At 32.5% G+C, this 12,321-nt stretch overlaps 1 pseudogene; it reads left to right on the top strand.

Annotated features, from left to right (window-relative positions):
* Positions 1-3,709: 3,709 nt before the first annotated feature.
* LOC134276839 (CBP80/20-dependent translation initiation factor-like) lies at positions 3,710-6,315 on the top strand (annotated as a pseudogene).
* The last annotated feature ends 6,006 nt before the right edge of the window (positions 6,316-12,321 follow it).

Here is a 12,321-nt window from a genome sequence, read left to right as displayed (position 1 = left end):
TTATACGTGTATTTTTTCATGGAAATATATAGTTTTGATTGATGAGACAGAATTTATATTATTTAAACTATTTCTGGAAGATCGCAAGTATTACTGATCAATTTCGTTTTTTAATTATGTCATTGTCAAAACTGCAGGATATTTAGTTTTTGAAAGACATTATTTTAAATTCATTTTTAATTACAAGAATAAATAAATCGTTTATACATGCCTCTTGTAGAAAAAAATATATAAGAGATTTTAGCTTTCTAAATGATATTGCTTTAATAAAATCATTCTACTAAGTTTCTAGAGAGAGAATTTACAACGATCTTAAATCTTTGACACAGGAACAGGTGCCTGTCTCTGATAATTGTCATCATCCCGATAGGAGATGTGTAATTAATTAGTCTGTCCCCAAATCCGCGCAACTAACATAGAATATACAAAAGATATACAAGATATATACACATCGCAGCTCCTCGATACAACAGGTGAACTGATTGTTCCATCGATTTCTATAAATTAATTGATTTTAAATTTTCAATTCTTAACAAGAAGTCGTAGCGTAATTGATAAGGTCGCGGACACCTAAGCAGTAGACCAGGGTTCGATTCTGGGCATGGGAGCAATTTTTTTTTCTTGTATTAATTTTTTTCCTATTTTTTTTATTCGGAATTAGATACATTTAATGCTCTTATACCAGGAAAAATTGAAATAAAATTTTTAGGTAAAAAAAATAAGCCGATTATTCAATAAAAAGATTCAACTGAATGATCACGGAAAGGTCACTGAAATGTATGTGCCATTCAGTCGACTGAATGGTAACTGAATGATCACGGAAAGGTCACGGGAAAGGGTCTTTTCAGTGACCTTTCAGTGACCATTCAGTGGCCATTCAGCCACCATTCAGTCGACTGAATGGTGGATTTTCATCCTGTGATTGATGATAAAGTTCCAAACAGTTTTTCCCTTTGAATTGTCCCTGGAGTAAATCTAGGTACAAAGGGCAAGAGTTTTTTTGGAAGTTTTTTGTGCTGATCTATTCTAGATTTTACACTAAATGGTACTGAAATGTCATTAGAGTCTCCGGCAATATCAAGTGAATCAATTTCATCTTTAATGTCAATAAGTGTCTTGTTAATTTCATCCAGCTGTTTCTGTAAGGTTTGGAACTGTGATGTCTTCATTTCATCAACTTGGGTTTTAAGTTTCCTGACAAGTTGGTCAATTTCTCTGTGCAAGTCCTCTCCATGTTTTGTAATGACTGTTGAGAGATCTCCGTACTCCTTCTCTAGTTGACTCATTCTGTTTTGCACATCGACTGCTATGTCCTGGTATGCAGGATAAATTGTTTCCTTTAATTCATTGTGTTCTTTCCTTATCAAGTCTTTCTTTTCATCCAGGACTTTCAAGATTTTTGATAACTTGTGACCAAGATGGTCATCAGATGCTAAGCAAGTGTGACAGACAGGAATGTCACAATGTCTACAGTACATCTCACATTGTTCTTTTTCATGGGAGAAACATCTAGGGTAGAGGGGAGTGGTATTTCTTGACTGAAATTTAACCACTTTGTGATCTTCAGATTCGTTATTTGAGATGTGATCTCCAACACAGCCTTTGCACAGGTTAACGAGACACGTATCACAGTGCATCTGCACCATAGCAGTCTCACACAGGTCACATCCCATCACATCCTGGGCACTGGTACGAGGGTTCATGGTTGTATTTGTCTCTGAAAAAATAAATTTTGATTGAATAATTTTTATCGCTCTGATTGGCTGAAATCCAACATGTATAAAATTCCGAATTGAAACAAATGTACCCAATTCCACTCAGGTAAAAAAAAATCGGGACATATAGTCTGAGGTAGATTTTCTTTTTTTTTTTTTTTGGTTGGGGGGCGGCTTACAGTTTGACTCTTTTCACATTTTTCCAATCATACCTCTGGCTCGGTGAATATTTACTTCCCAAGTTGCGAAATCAGCATATTGACCTCAAAAGCAGCAATAATTGCATAAAAAGATTTTTTGTCGATAAATCTTGAGAAGATCATCATTAAACCTGAATTTACGAATATTATACAATTACGGCTGTTTTTGAGGTCAATACAATGATTTAGCCATCTGAGGAGTGCAATATCACCGAACCCGAAGGGCGAGGTGAATATTTTACTTCAAAGATGGCTAAATCATTGTATTGACCGAAAAAACAGCAATAATTGTTTTATTATATGATTCACTGATAAAATGTTACAGCTCATTACTCGTTTGCATTTTATTACATGTAAGTCCTAGCCAAATGCAAGAGAGAAGCAGAATTAAAATGTGAATAAACCTTACCAGTCGTATCAATTTGTATGTTTTTATCAACTTTAGTTGCCATGAAAAAAATATATAATGTCAGTCTTTTTTATATGATAGATTTTGAAAGGAAGGAGTATTATCAGGGAAAACTGACTGCCAAAAGTTATAAAAAAATTGTTGTTCAGTAAAAGTGTTGAAGGGGGTCTCTGCATCCCCGCTTACCACCCTCACCCTGAAATATATATTCGCTTATGTTTTGTTCACATGAAAAAATTATCATAATTGTTCAAATAGCTTTCCAAAACAATTTGTATCAATTTGGAATTTCTCAATCTATTTTTAGATCAATGTAGAGGAAATAAATCCTTGTATTGACCTGGAACGTCACGTGCAGGTCAATTCAACGTAGTATTTTTTAATATAATTGGATCTCAGCCAATCAGAGAGATGGAAATTATTCAATCATATAATAATGTAAATTGTGAGAAACGTTTTATTTTTGCCTTTTCCATCCCTTAGTTTATTTTTCTCTCAATAATGGATCCAATTTACTTCAAATTTCATAAGTAATTTGACAAACTTACAAAGAAAAAAAGGAAAAAGTTTTTCAAAAGTATCAGGTGTAAATTGAAAACAAACAAGGTAAGATTTTTATAAGTATGGCAATAAACACCCCAATCTATTTTGCAAGAACCAAGCAAACTTGTATGGTTTTCTCTTATTAAATGTGACCTTACATTCAAGTTTTGATATACATATGATGAGGTTGCGCCAAGAGAAAAAAAATATTTATAAATTGAAATAAATATGAGGTTCTGTATCACTGCAGGAACCAGTTGGTCATTTATCTTAAAGATTTCGTTTTTGTTTCAAACTGCTTTAGAAACCTTCTCTTCATTTTTCTCAATACCTTGATCACAAATTGCTTTAATAGATACAGTGGAGTCTCATTAACCGGACGCTTTGGTTCCAAGTCAGTTTGTCCGGATATGTGAAGCATCCAGATATCTGAATTACCAGTTAAACAAGACAAAATAACTTTTAAAAATTCCGTTCCGAAGAAAAATCGTCCGGATACTGAAGCATCCGGATATCTGACGTCCAGATATCTGAAGGTTCACTGTAGATTGTTTAGGTAGATATACAGTTTTAGTAGATATATATAATAAGGGGGTAAAACTGTGAGTTTTTAGGGGAAAGATATGAAATCCTTTTCAATTCTACATAATATTATTACCTGTCAACAAAGGGGAAAATGGCGACTCCTTTTACCAACTAAAATCCAACACAAATCAAATGGTGTTTTAGGTCACAAGACTGCATAATATACCTGCCAGGTATTGTATTTTGTCCTGGTCTAAGCAAGATATTTAAATGTCTGTTTTAAAATACTCGGTAGCATAAATATACAAAGCTGTAGGATGTATGTATTAAATTTATATGATTGAACAAATCTTATGACGAAGAAGAGTAGGGCCATTTTAATTTAGTTGGGTATTGTGGCTAAAAAGGTTTCTTGTTCTCTATGCAGTCATAATTAATGAAATAAATTTGGGCAACAGGGCGTTGTTTTCTTGATGTAAAGAGAGATTATCCCAGAGTATTGTATATCCTTCAGTTATCAAAATGTAATGACCTAATGAAAAATAAGTTATTCACTCATTCAGGTATTTTATTAGACCCGTAACCGTACATTGAATTTGTTTTCAATCCCTATGTACATGTATTTAGTTCAGGCAAAGTTCTTTCGGAATATCATAATTGGACTTTGTTATGTAATGTAATGTAGAAAATGCCATGCCTTAAATTTTACAGAATGGGGAATCCCCACCACCAGGGGGCACTGTATCGGAACTTGAAGACTACCTGGAGGGGCTGACCCTCAATTTGACCGAGGACAATCTGAAGGACATCCTCACCTTGTCCAAATCAATGTCAACAGAGGACCACGTGATAATCGTGACGCATTTATGACAAGAGTTTGAGGGATCCTGAGTTTGTCAACTGGGAGCATGTATTTGTGATAGACGGTCTTATGTTGAGGTTCAAACAGCTTAATTTAGAAATGAGCAAGAGGATGTTAAAGGTACCTGATATGACATTATACAGTTTGTTTATATGACATTGTACAGTTTGTATTTGTTTGTGCTTACAGATTGTAAATGGATTAAAAAGATGTATGCATTTGTTTTGCTTCGAAGATTAATAGAAATGGCAAAGGCAATATTTGCAGTTAAGATATTCATGAATAAGAGCAATGGGTTTTTGTCAAATTATAAGTAGTTTATTCATTGATTTAAAAAAAATAATATGCATACACATATTCATTATTTAGGAAATCATGAATACATTAAATTGTGGAAACTCTTGAAAGCAAAATTTGTTGTGCAGATTAGTTAAATAAAATACTTGCACCAGCAACATAGTATGTAATATTTATATCAAACAGCCACATTTGATTTGTAATTTTATACAGCAAAACACACAGACAGTTCTAAGGTTTTTCTGCTGGCTTTTTTTACAGCTAAAGAAGAGATGCGATCTTCAAACAACAAGTGTTACCTAGGATTCGTCACGTTTCTCTGTCAGGTCTTCTGAAATGTTGTCTTCCGACGGGGGACACCATGAAACCATTAGTGGCCCCCGTGTTTGAGTGTTTAGAACACATCTTACAGGACCAGAACTCAACTGAGAATGAGTATGAATGTTTATCATTACAGGTCAGTATCTCAGGCATTACAGAGGCCTGTTCAACATAGCAAGCGTTCTCAATTTTGTTGGAGATTTTGGGATTTTGACGAACACTTGCGAATGTTCACTCTGTTGAACAGGCCTCAGGTTAATATCATACCATTGCAGGAAAGAAAATCTACCTCATATCATAACATTTCAATATTTTTGGTCAGAAAAGTTAAGTTCCTCTTTTGTTGTATTTTTGTCTGATCCAATATTGTGCTCAGTGTATTATACAAAAGATATAATTTTGAAAGAAAAGAAGAACTCCATCTTTATTAAAGGTTGATTAATAATGATGTACTTTTTGATTAATTACTGAAGCATTATATTCATATTAATTGTATAGCTGCAGTGCATTGGTAAAGACCTTGAACTTCAGGACCAGCCACGCATGTCTGCATTACTCGATCAAGTGCGAACACGCATCATAAAAGTTGGGTAGGTCACACAGCATTAAAACAAACAAGAATTTTAATCAAGGAGTTGTCATATATTCAACCACAAATCATGGAGATTCTTTTTATACCATGTTTAATTCATAAATCACCATCAATGTTTTACACTGATTTTATATTTGAATCTACTTTATTTTATCCCTTCAAAGAAGGGAGGGCATATTGCTTTGCTGCTGTCTGTTGGTCCACCATCAGTTTCCGTTCTTTTTCTCTGCAGATGTCGCACATACTTAAATGAAATTTGGTATACAGATTTGTCATAAGGATATCTAGGTCATGTTCTGTTTTGGGTACGATTGAGGCATTTTGGATAGAGTTATGCCCCTTTGTCTTTGAAAAATTCAAATTTTGGGGTAGGGGGCATAAATGTTTTAAAAACATCTCTTGTTAAATATTAAGTTGTAATTTTATTGGTGATTCTGACTGTTTCAGACTTACAGCTAGGGGTCGCTGTACACTTCTAGAACTGCTGGAGTGTGGATCGCGGGGATGGAAGCCATTATCTAAGGACCTGACCCGATTCTACTGTGACACCATGGTGGAGATATTTGCCACCGGTATTCAGTGACAGCCATTTTAGAACTGTAAAATCACACCTTGTTCCAACAGGAAGACCTGCCGTTAAGTCAGATGGCTGTTTGGATTTCAATGGAGTGTGACTACGTCCTGCCCGAATGAACTGTGACAGTACATTTTTAGCCATGACATATCAATGAGTTCTGAAGATGAAAATGGGAAGGAACCAGTTGGTATGATTTCAGAGTTGGGCCTTATTTTTGTTCATGTGTTCACGTTTTGCACAGATGTCAAAATTTTGGAGAGGTGGGTTATATTTTCATAAAAACAAAAGAGAAAGAACTTCGTTCTTTTCCAGTCACATGTAAAGGACTGTTGAATATCCTGCCTGCTGAACCGCGACATTTTATTTTTAGAAATGACATATCAGTGTGTTTGGTTTTGATGAAACAGGAAGGCACCAATTTGTATTATATCAGGGTGGACTTTATTTTTCTTCACATGTGGGCCAAATTTTGAATATGTAGGGTAATTTATGTAAACCAGTGTAACTTGTATAATTTGAGCTCTTTTATGGAACAAATTAAATGCAGGGAAGATTCAATACTAAAGCTATTTATTTTAGAATTCTAACATACTTTAATAAAAAGTAGTTTTTATACAGTTTTTAAAATACTCAGTCCTTAAACAAGATTTAAGGACATTGGCAACGTTTCTGGATTTTGTATAGAATTTTTCAAGAACTTTTGAACAGGTTTAATGGTACCAAACATGTTCATTTCTGGTCCTTTTTACCCATCAAGCCAGCCTTTCTTTAAAGATTTTGACAAACCAATGTTTTTACAATTCTCAATGCATTTCCTATGTAAAATGTTGATAAAATGGTCCTATATTATTTTTATCCATAAGATTTTTCTAAAACCCATTTATTTCATAAAGTTTACACATAAAATACATTGTTGAATCTTCACTTCCTGTCACAAACATATACTTTGGCTCAAATTGCAATTATAGAAACAAAACACATCAATACCAGCACTGTTCTTTGATTTTGAGTTACGTCCCTTAACGTCTAATTATTATTCCTTATGACCAAGAGACTGGTTGTTTGTTTCTATACTATAATTTACTTTATTTGAAAGGAATTGTCATTAAACATTTTTGCAAGAATTTATTATTAACTTTTAATGATGCTTCATTCACATAATCTATAGAATCGTTCTCATCTGGCCTACGTAGCTATCACCACTTTCAGAATAATTATGTCACTTCTTTGCACTTCCCACCATACATGTACTTATTCTAAATTACGACCTGTTGACTGTCTGGCCCTCAGCTCAATGTAAAAAAACCCATCTCTGCTATTCTTTTATTATTGTAGAGTTGAATATATCAGATAAAACACACACACGTGCTTTTGTTTACCTCTCAATCTGTAACACACGCTTTATTGGTTTTCACCGCCTAGAGAATTCCATACGGGAGATCACTCTCAATGACTATTTTTATAAATAAAAAACCCTGGGTATAAACCTTTTTTCTCCGGAAACCCTGCGTTGCCAATGACCTTAAGAGTATCATTAATTACACTTAGAAGTATATATAATTTTCTCTCTCTTTGGCAAATTTGACAGAACCTACCAGAAAAATAATCCTCAAAAATTTGACAACCAGAGAAATTACCTTCTGTGTTAAAGCTAAACATAATAGAATCTTGTTATTTTTTCTTAAATAGGAAATAATTTGTTGTATAGAAAAATAGATCCATTGATTAATTCAACAATTGAATTATAATAGATTTTTGTCATCAAATTATAATTTCTGCAATATTAATTTATTTGTGTTCAGTGTTATCAATTTCAATATTTTTTGAGAGAATTGAGGAGTTTTCTACATGAATTTTTTTCTTTTTATGATTTTTAAAGGGCATTATGATAATTTTGACAGAAACATGCTTCAGCTATGTAAAAAAAAACTATATTGTATGTCATTTTAATTACATTTATAATTTTTGTTTTTCATGAATTTAGAAGAACCTCTATTTTTTCACTGTTTTGGCATTCTTTTATACTGAATTAAGATTATTCTTCTTTTGTTGTGCAAGTGTGGAATGTATTTGACTTTTATACAAGTTTTTCTAGTCAACTAATGGTACAGCTGAAACATGACTGAGATATTCCCGACTTCGTATTGAGCAATAATTAATCATTTAATCTACTTATGCTTGGTAAAGTTTAGGTACCTTCATGGAAATAAGTGTTAATATAATATCAGGGTAAACATATATGTGAAGCTATCATAAATTCTATGAAAAGGCATATCATTAAGTAACAGTATGGTAGGCAAATGGCTTAGAAAAACAGAAAGAGTTTGGATATCGATGTAAAAATTTTTGCAGCAAACAAGATCTTTTACTGCCAAATATATATATATATTTGAAAAAAATAATACTAGATTTTTTGTTTATTTCCACTTTTTTTTTTTACTTTGCATAAAAAAATCTTAATTCGAATTGGTCAGATGTAATATCTGTGTGTGAACATTTTTAAGACAGTAAGTCTTCACAAACTGAAAGTAGAAACAGCAAACCTTCACATTCACCCCAAGAATGAAAATTGTAAGTTGGTACTCATTGTATATTTATGCTTCTTTACTCAAAAAAGTGGAAAAGAAATGCGTTTAAAATGCACAAGTTTTTATTTGACGAACTTAACATTGTTGACATTGCACATTTTGTGTTCTTTTCAAAATTTGAACAAAAAGTTTATAATTTATTTCTTTTATTTTCAAAAATAAATTCTTTTAAACATGTTGTTCATAAACTGTTGTTCTCAAGAGCGTTTTTTTAAAACATTGCATTAAGATTGGAGAGAGATAAATACAGCAGATACATTTAAGCTCACATGACTCATGGCCTTTGGCACAATTAAGGTTACATTCATCTAATAATATTTACTTTTCTAATGTTTTTGTTCGAGATAAAATTACAAATAGTTAATGTACTTTATTTCGCCACCATTGTACTGGTTCATCAATATTAATAGGCGCATTTAAAAAGATCACGTGCAGGGCTGGACAAATAGAGACAACAAGCGGGGATTATAGCACATGGATTGGCGGAATCAAGAGTATGCAAATATAAGGAATAAATGTCAGATTTTCCGAGTTCATGATGATGATCAATCGATTCACCATTGGCTTCCGTAATAATTTTATGCATAAACAGCGAAATTATCACGAAAGCCAATCGATCGATCGCATCATGAAATCGAGAAATAAGACAGTTATTCCTTAAATAAGAATTTAGAATTCAAATTATTTAACTCTTTACAACTTATTGAATTGTTTTGCAACATACACCGAATCCTCGCGTCATAGATATATTACGTTACCATTTCCCCGCAAGCACTTTACAACGTGGTACAAGTTTTTCTAAAGTTTAGCGTAAATAATACTATGACATAATATTTTAATTAGAAAATAACTTTTCTTATTTTATGAGATTTAAGCAAGTATAAAATATTTGGAACTTGGCAATAAATTGAAGATTAAATGAACTTCTTATAGTGCGTGAAAATGCGTGATTGCGGGGAAACGGTACCGGTAAATGCGTGATTTTGCGTTAGAAATAGGAAACGGTATATGCGTTAAAATACGTTACTGTGGGGAAGGTGGTAAATCAAGGTATGTCAAAATAAACTTGCTGCCCGTTTCACAAAACTATTTTTTGACTATACTGTATTAAGACCGATAATTATCTAACACTACTGGCTTTTAAAACCCCTGTCCGTATGAAAATCCACTGTCTTTCTCTGTATCCTACAGCATTTTCACAGTAATCTACGGTATATCTACAGTATGCTACGGTATGCTAGCTCTGTATATACAGTAAATCTCTGTATGCCACTGTATGTATCCCCAGCATGCCACAGTTACATACAGTAGGCCCCGATACGCCTACAGTATGCCACTGTATGGCTACTGTTTCCTACAGACAACTACGGTAAACCACAGTATATGCCCCAGTACGCCCCTGTATATGTTCATTGAAGCAAAAAGAAGAAGTTTACACACTCCCAGAGCACTGTACGGTTACCTAAGGTGTGGGATTGTCAATTTAGTACACAGAGTTACTTACCTAAGAAATTTTTGAACATTGTTTTAAACACATGGTAGTATTTTTTTTTAAGTGTTAAGAGACTAATTGTGTTTTTTTATAATAACTCTAAATAACTAGAAATATTAATAAATTGTTGCTTCAATGAATATTTATCTATCAATTTTTAAAATTAATTATTTAATTATTCTTTGGTTTGATTTATTACTTAATTTATTTATTTTGCAAACACCTATTTAATCTATAAAATACTTGGAGTGACTTTGTAACTTTTGAAAAAAAAAAAAAAAGCACGGCCGGGGTAATGCTGAATTTTGGAAAATATTAGTTTTTAAAATAAATATAGTTTCTTTGAAAAAACAAATAAAATTAATTAAATAAAATTAATCATTGTAATCACAGTGAGATTTACTGGTACATTGATAATCAAATTCATAAAGAGCAATCGTCGATAAAATCTTTCCAAAGAAATATGAATTAAAGTCAGCAATAATCATAAGGCATACATTCTAGGTTACATAGATCGGAATTGCAACATCTCAGACAACGTTCAGTTGTTCTCTTTCCGAATATATCTGGACTACCACTGTCACAAATCTAAAGGAATGGAATAAAAAACCTTTTCTTAAAAATCATTATATAAACTATTCGGGAATTATTCACTACTTTCAACTCTTGTATATGCCTGGAAAGGTTTATATATTTTTACTTATTCACCTCATTTGATTAGCGGATTAGGATTGGGATTTGCATAATAATGAAAAGAAGCTTAGTGTCTTGTTCACTTTTGCCCTGCTCTTAGTCTACTGCAATAGATTTGTATCCTAATATTTCAAAATACACATAATTCTTATTTTGAATTTCAATTGACTTTTGTGACCAACCTGTAAATAGGGGCCTTGTTTTGAAATGTATTAACACTAACAGAGAGTGCTGCTTCATTAACGACCCTCTCAAAATGTTTTTGGACATTTTTTTTAAAGGTGTTAATATTAAGCTTCTTTAATTGATTATTTCTATAAAGTACATGGCATTTACCCCCAGGAAATGTAATCAAACACAACACAATATAAGTGAATAGAGGTCACTGTTGTTTAAATCCATGATGGTTATCCCTATTTCCTTTATTTGAGTATTCTGAAATCTACGAATGGACTTTTAGGAGAAGCAACTACTTCTACAGTTCACGGATTACTTGGACATTTAAACGTGTATAATGTACGGAGATACAGAATTGATAACACATGTACATAAGAAAACCTTTCTAGTGGTCATCATAGATATGGTGTTACGGGCACTGGCAGGTGAAGGCCGGGAATTGAGGGTAGGTTGGTTGTCGTTTTCTTATGAACAACAATGTTGAAGAGTTGATAAATGAACTTTTAGTTGGTCACACTACTGGCTTTTAAAACCCCTGTTATGATCCACTTTTTCTTTATCCTACAGCATTTTCACAGTAATCTACGGTATATCTACAGTATGCTACGGTATGCTAGCTCTGTATATACAGTAAATCTCTGTATGCCACTGAAGCATGCCACAGTTACATAAGCCATACGCCTACAGTATGCCACTGTATGGCTACTGTTTCCTACAGGGAAACCCCAGTATATGCCCCAGTACGCCCCTGTACACAAAAGGAAGAAGTACATCCCAGAGCACCTTACCTAAGATGTGGGATTATCTTTAGTACACAGAGTTACTTACCTAAGAAATTTTTGAACACTCTTTTAAACACTTAGTAGTATTTTTTTTTAATTAGTTAGGAAACTTATTGTGTTTTTTTATAATAACTCTATAATAACTATGAAAAATTAATAAATCATTTCTTCAATGAATATCTATCTATTAATTTTTAAAATTAATTATCTAATTATTCTTTGAATTGATTTATTAGTTAATTAATTAATTTATTTATTTTGCAAACACCTATTTAATCTATAAAATACTTGGAGTGACTTTGTAACTTTTGAAAAAAAAAAAAAAGCACGTAATGCTGCATTTTGGAAAATATTAGTTTTTAAAATAAATATAGTTTCTTTGAAAAAATAAATATAATTAATTAACGGCATAAAATTAATCATTGTAATCACAGTGAGATTTACTGGTACATTGATAATCATTTGCAAATTCATAAAGAGCAATCGTCGATAAAATCTTTCCAAAGAAATATGAATTAAAGTCAGCAATAATCATAAGGCATACATTC

Source organism: Saccostrea cucullata, unplaced genomic scaffold, assembly GCF_032062105.1.
Source record: "Saccostrea cucullata isolate Sc308-1 unplaced genomic scaffold, CSIRO_AGI_Scuc_v1 ctg1039, whole genome shotgun sequence".
In the NCBI taxonomy this organism is placed as follows: domain Eukaryota; kingdom Metazoa; phylum Mollusca; class Bivalvia; order Ostreida; family Ostreidae; genus Saccostrea; species Saccostrea cuccullata.
Note: the sequence above shows the minus strand (reverse complement) of the source record. Positions and strands in the feature narration are given on the sequence as shown.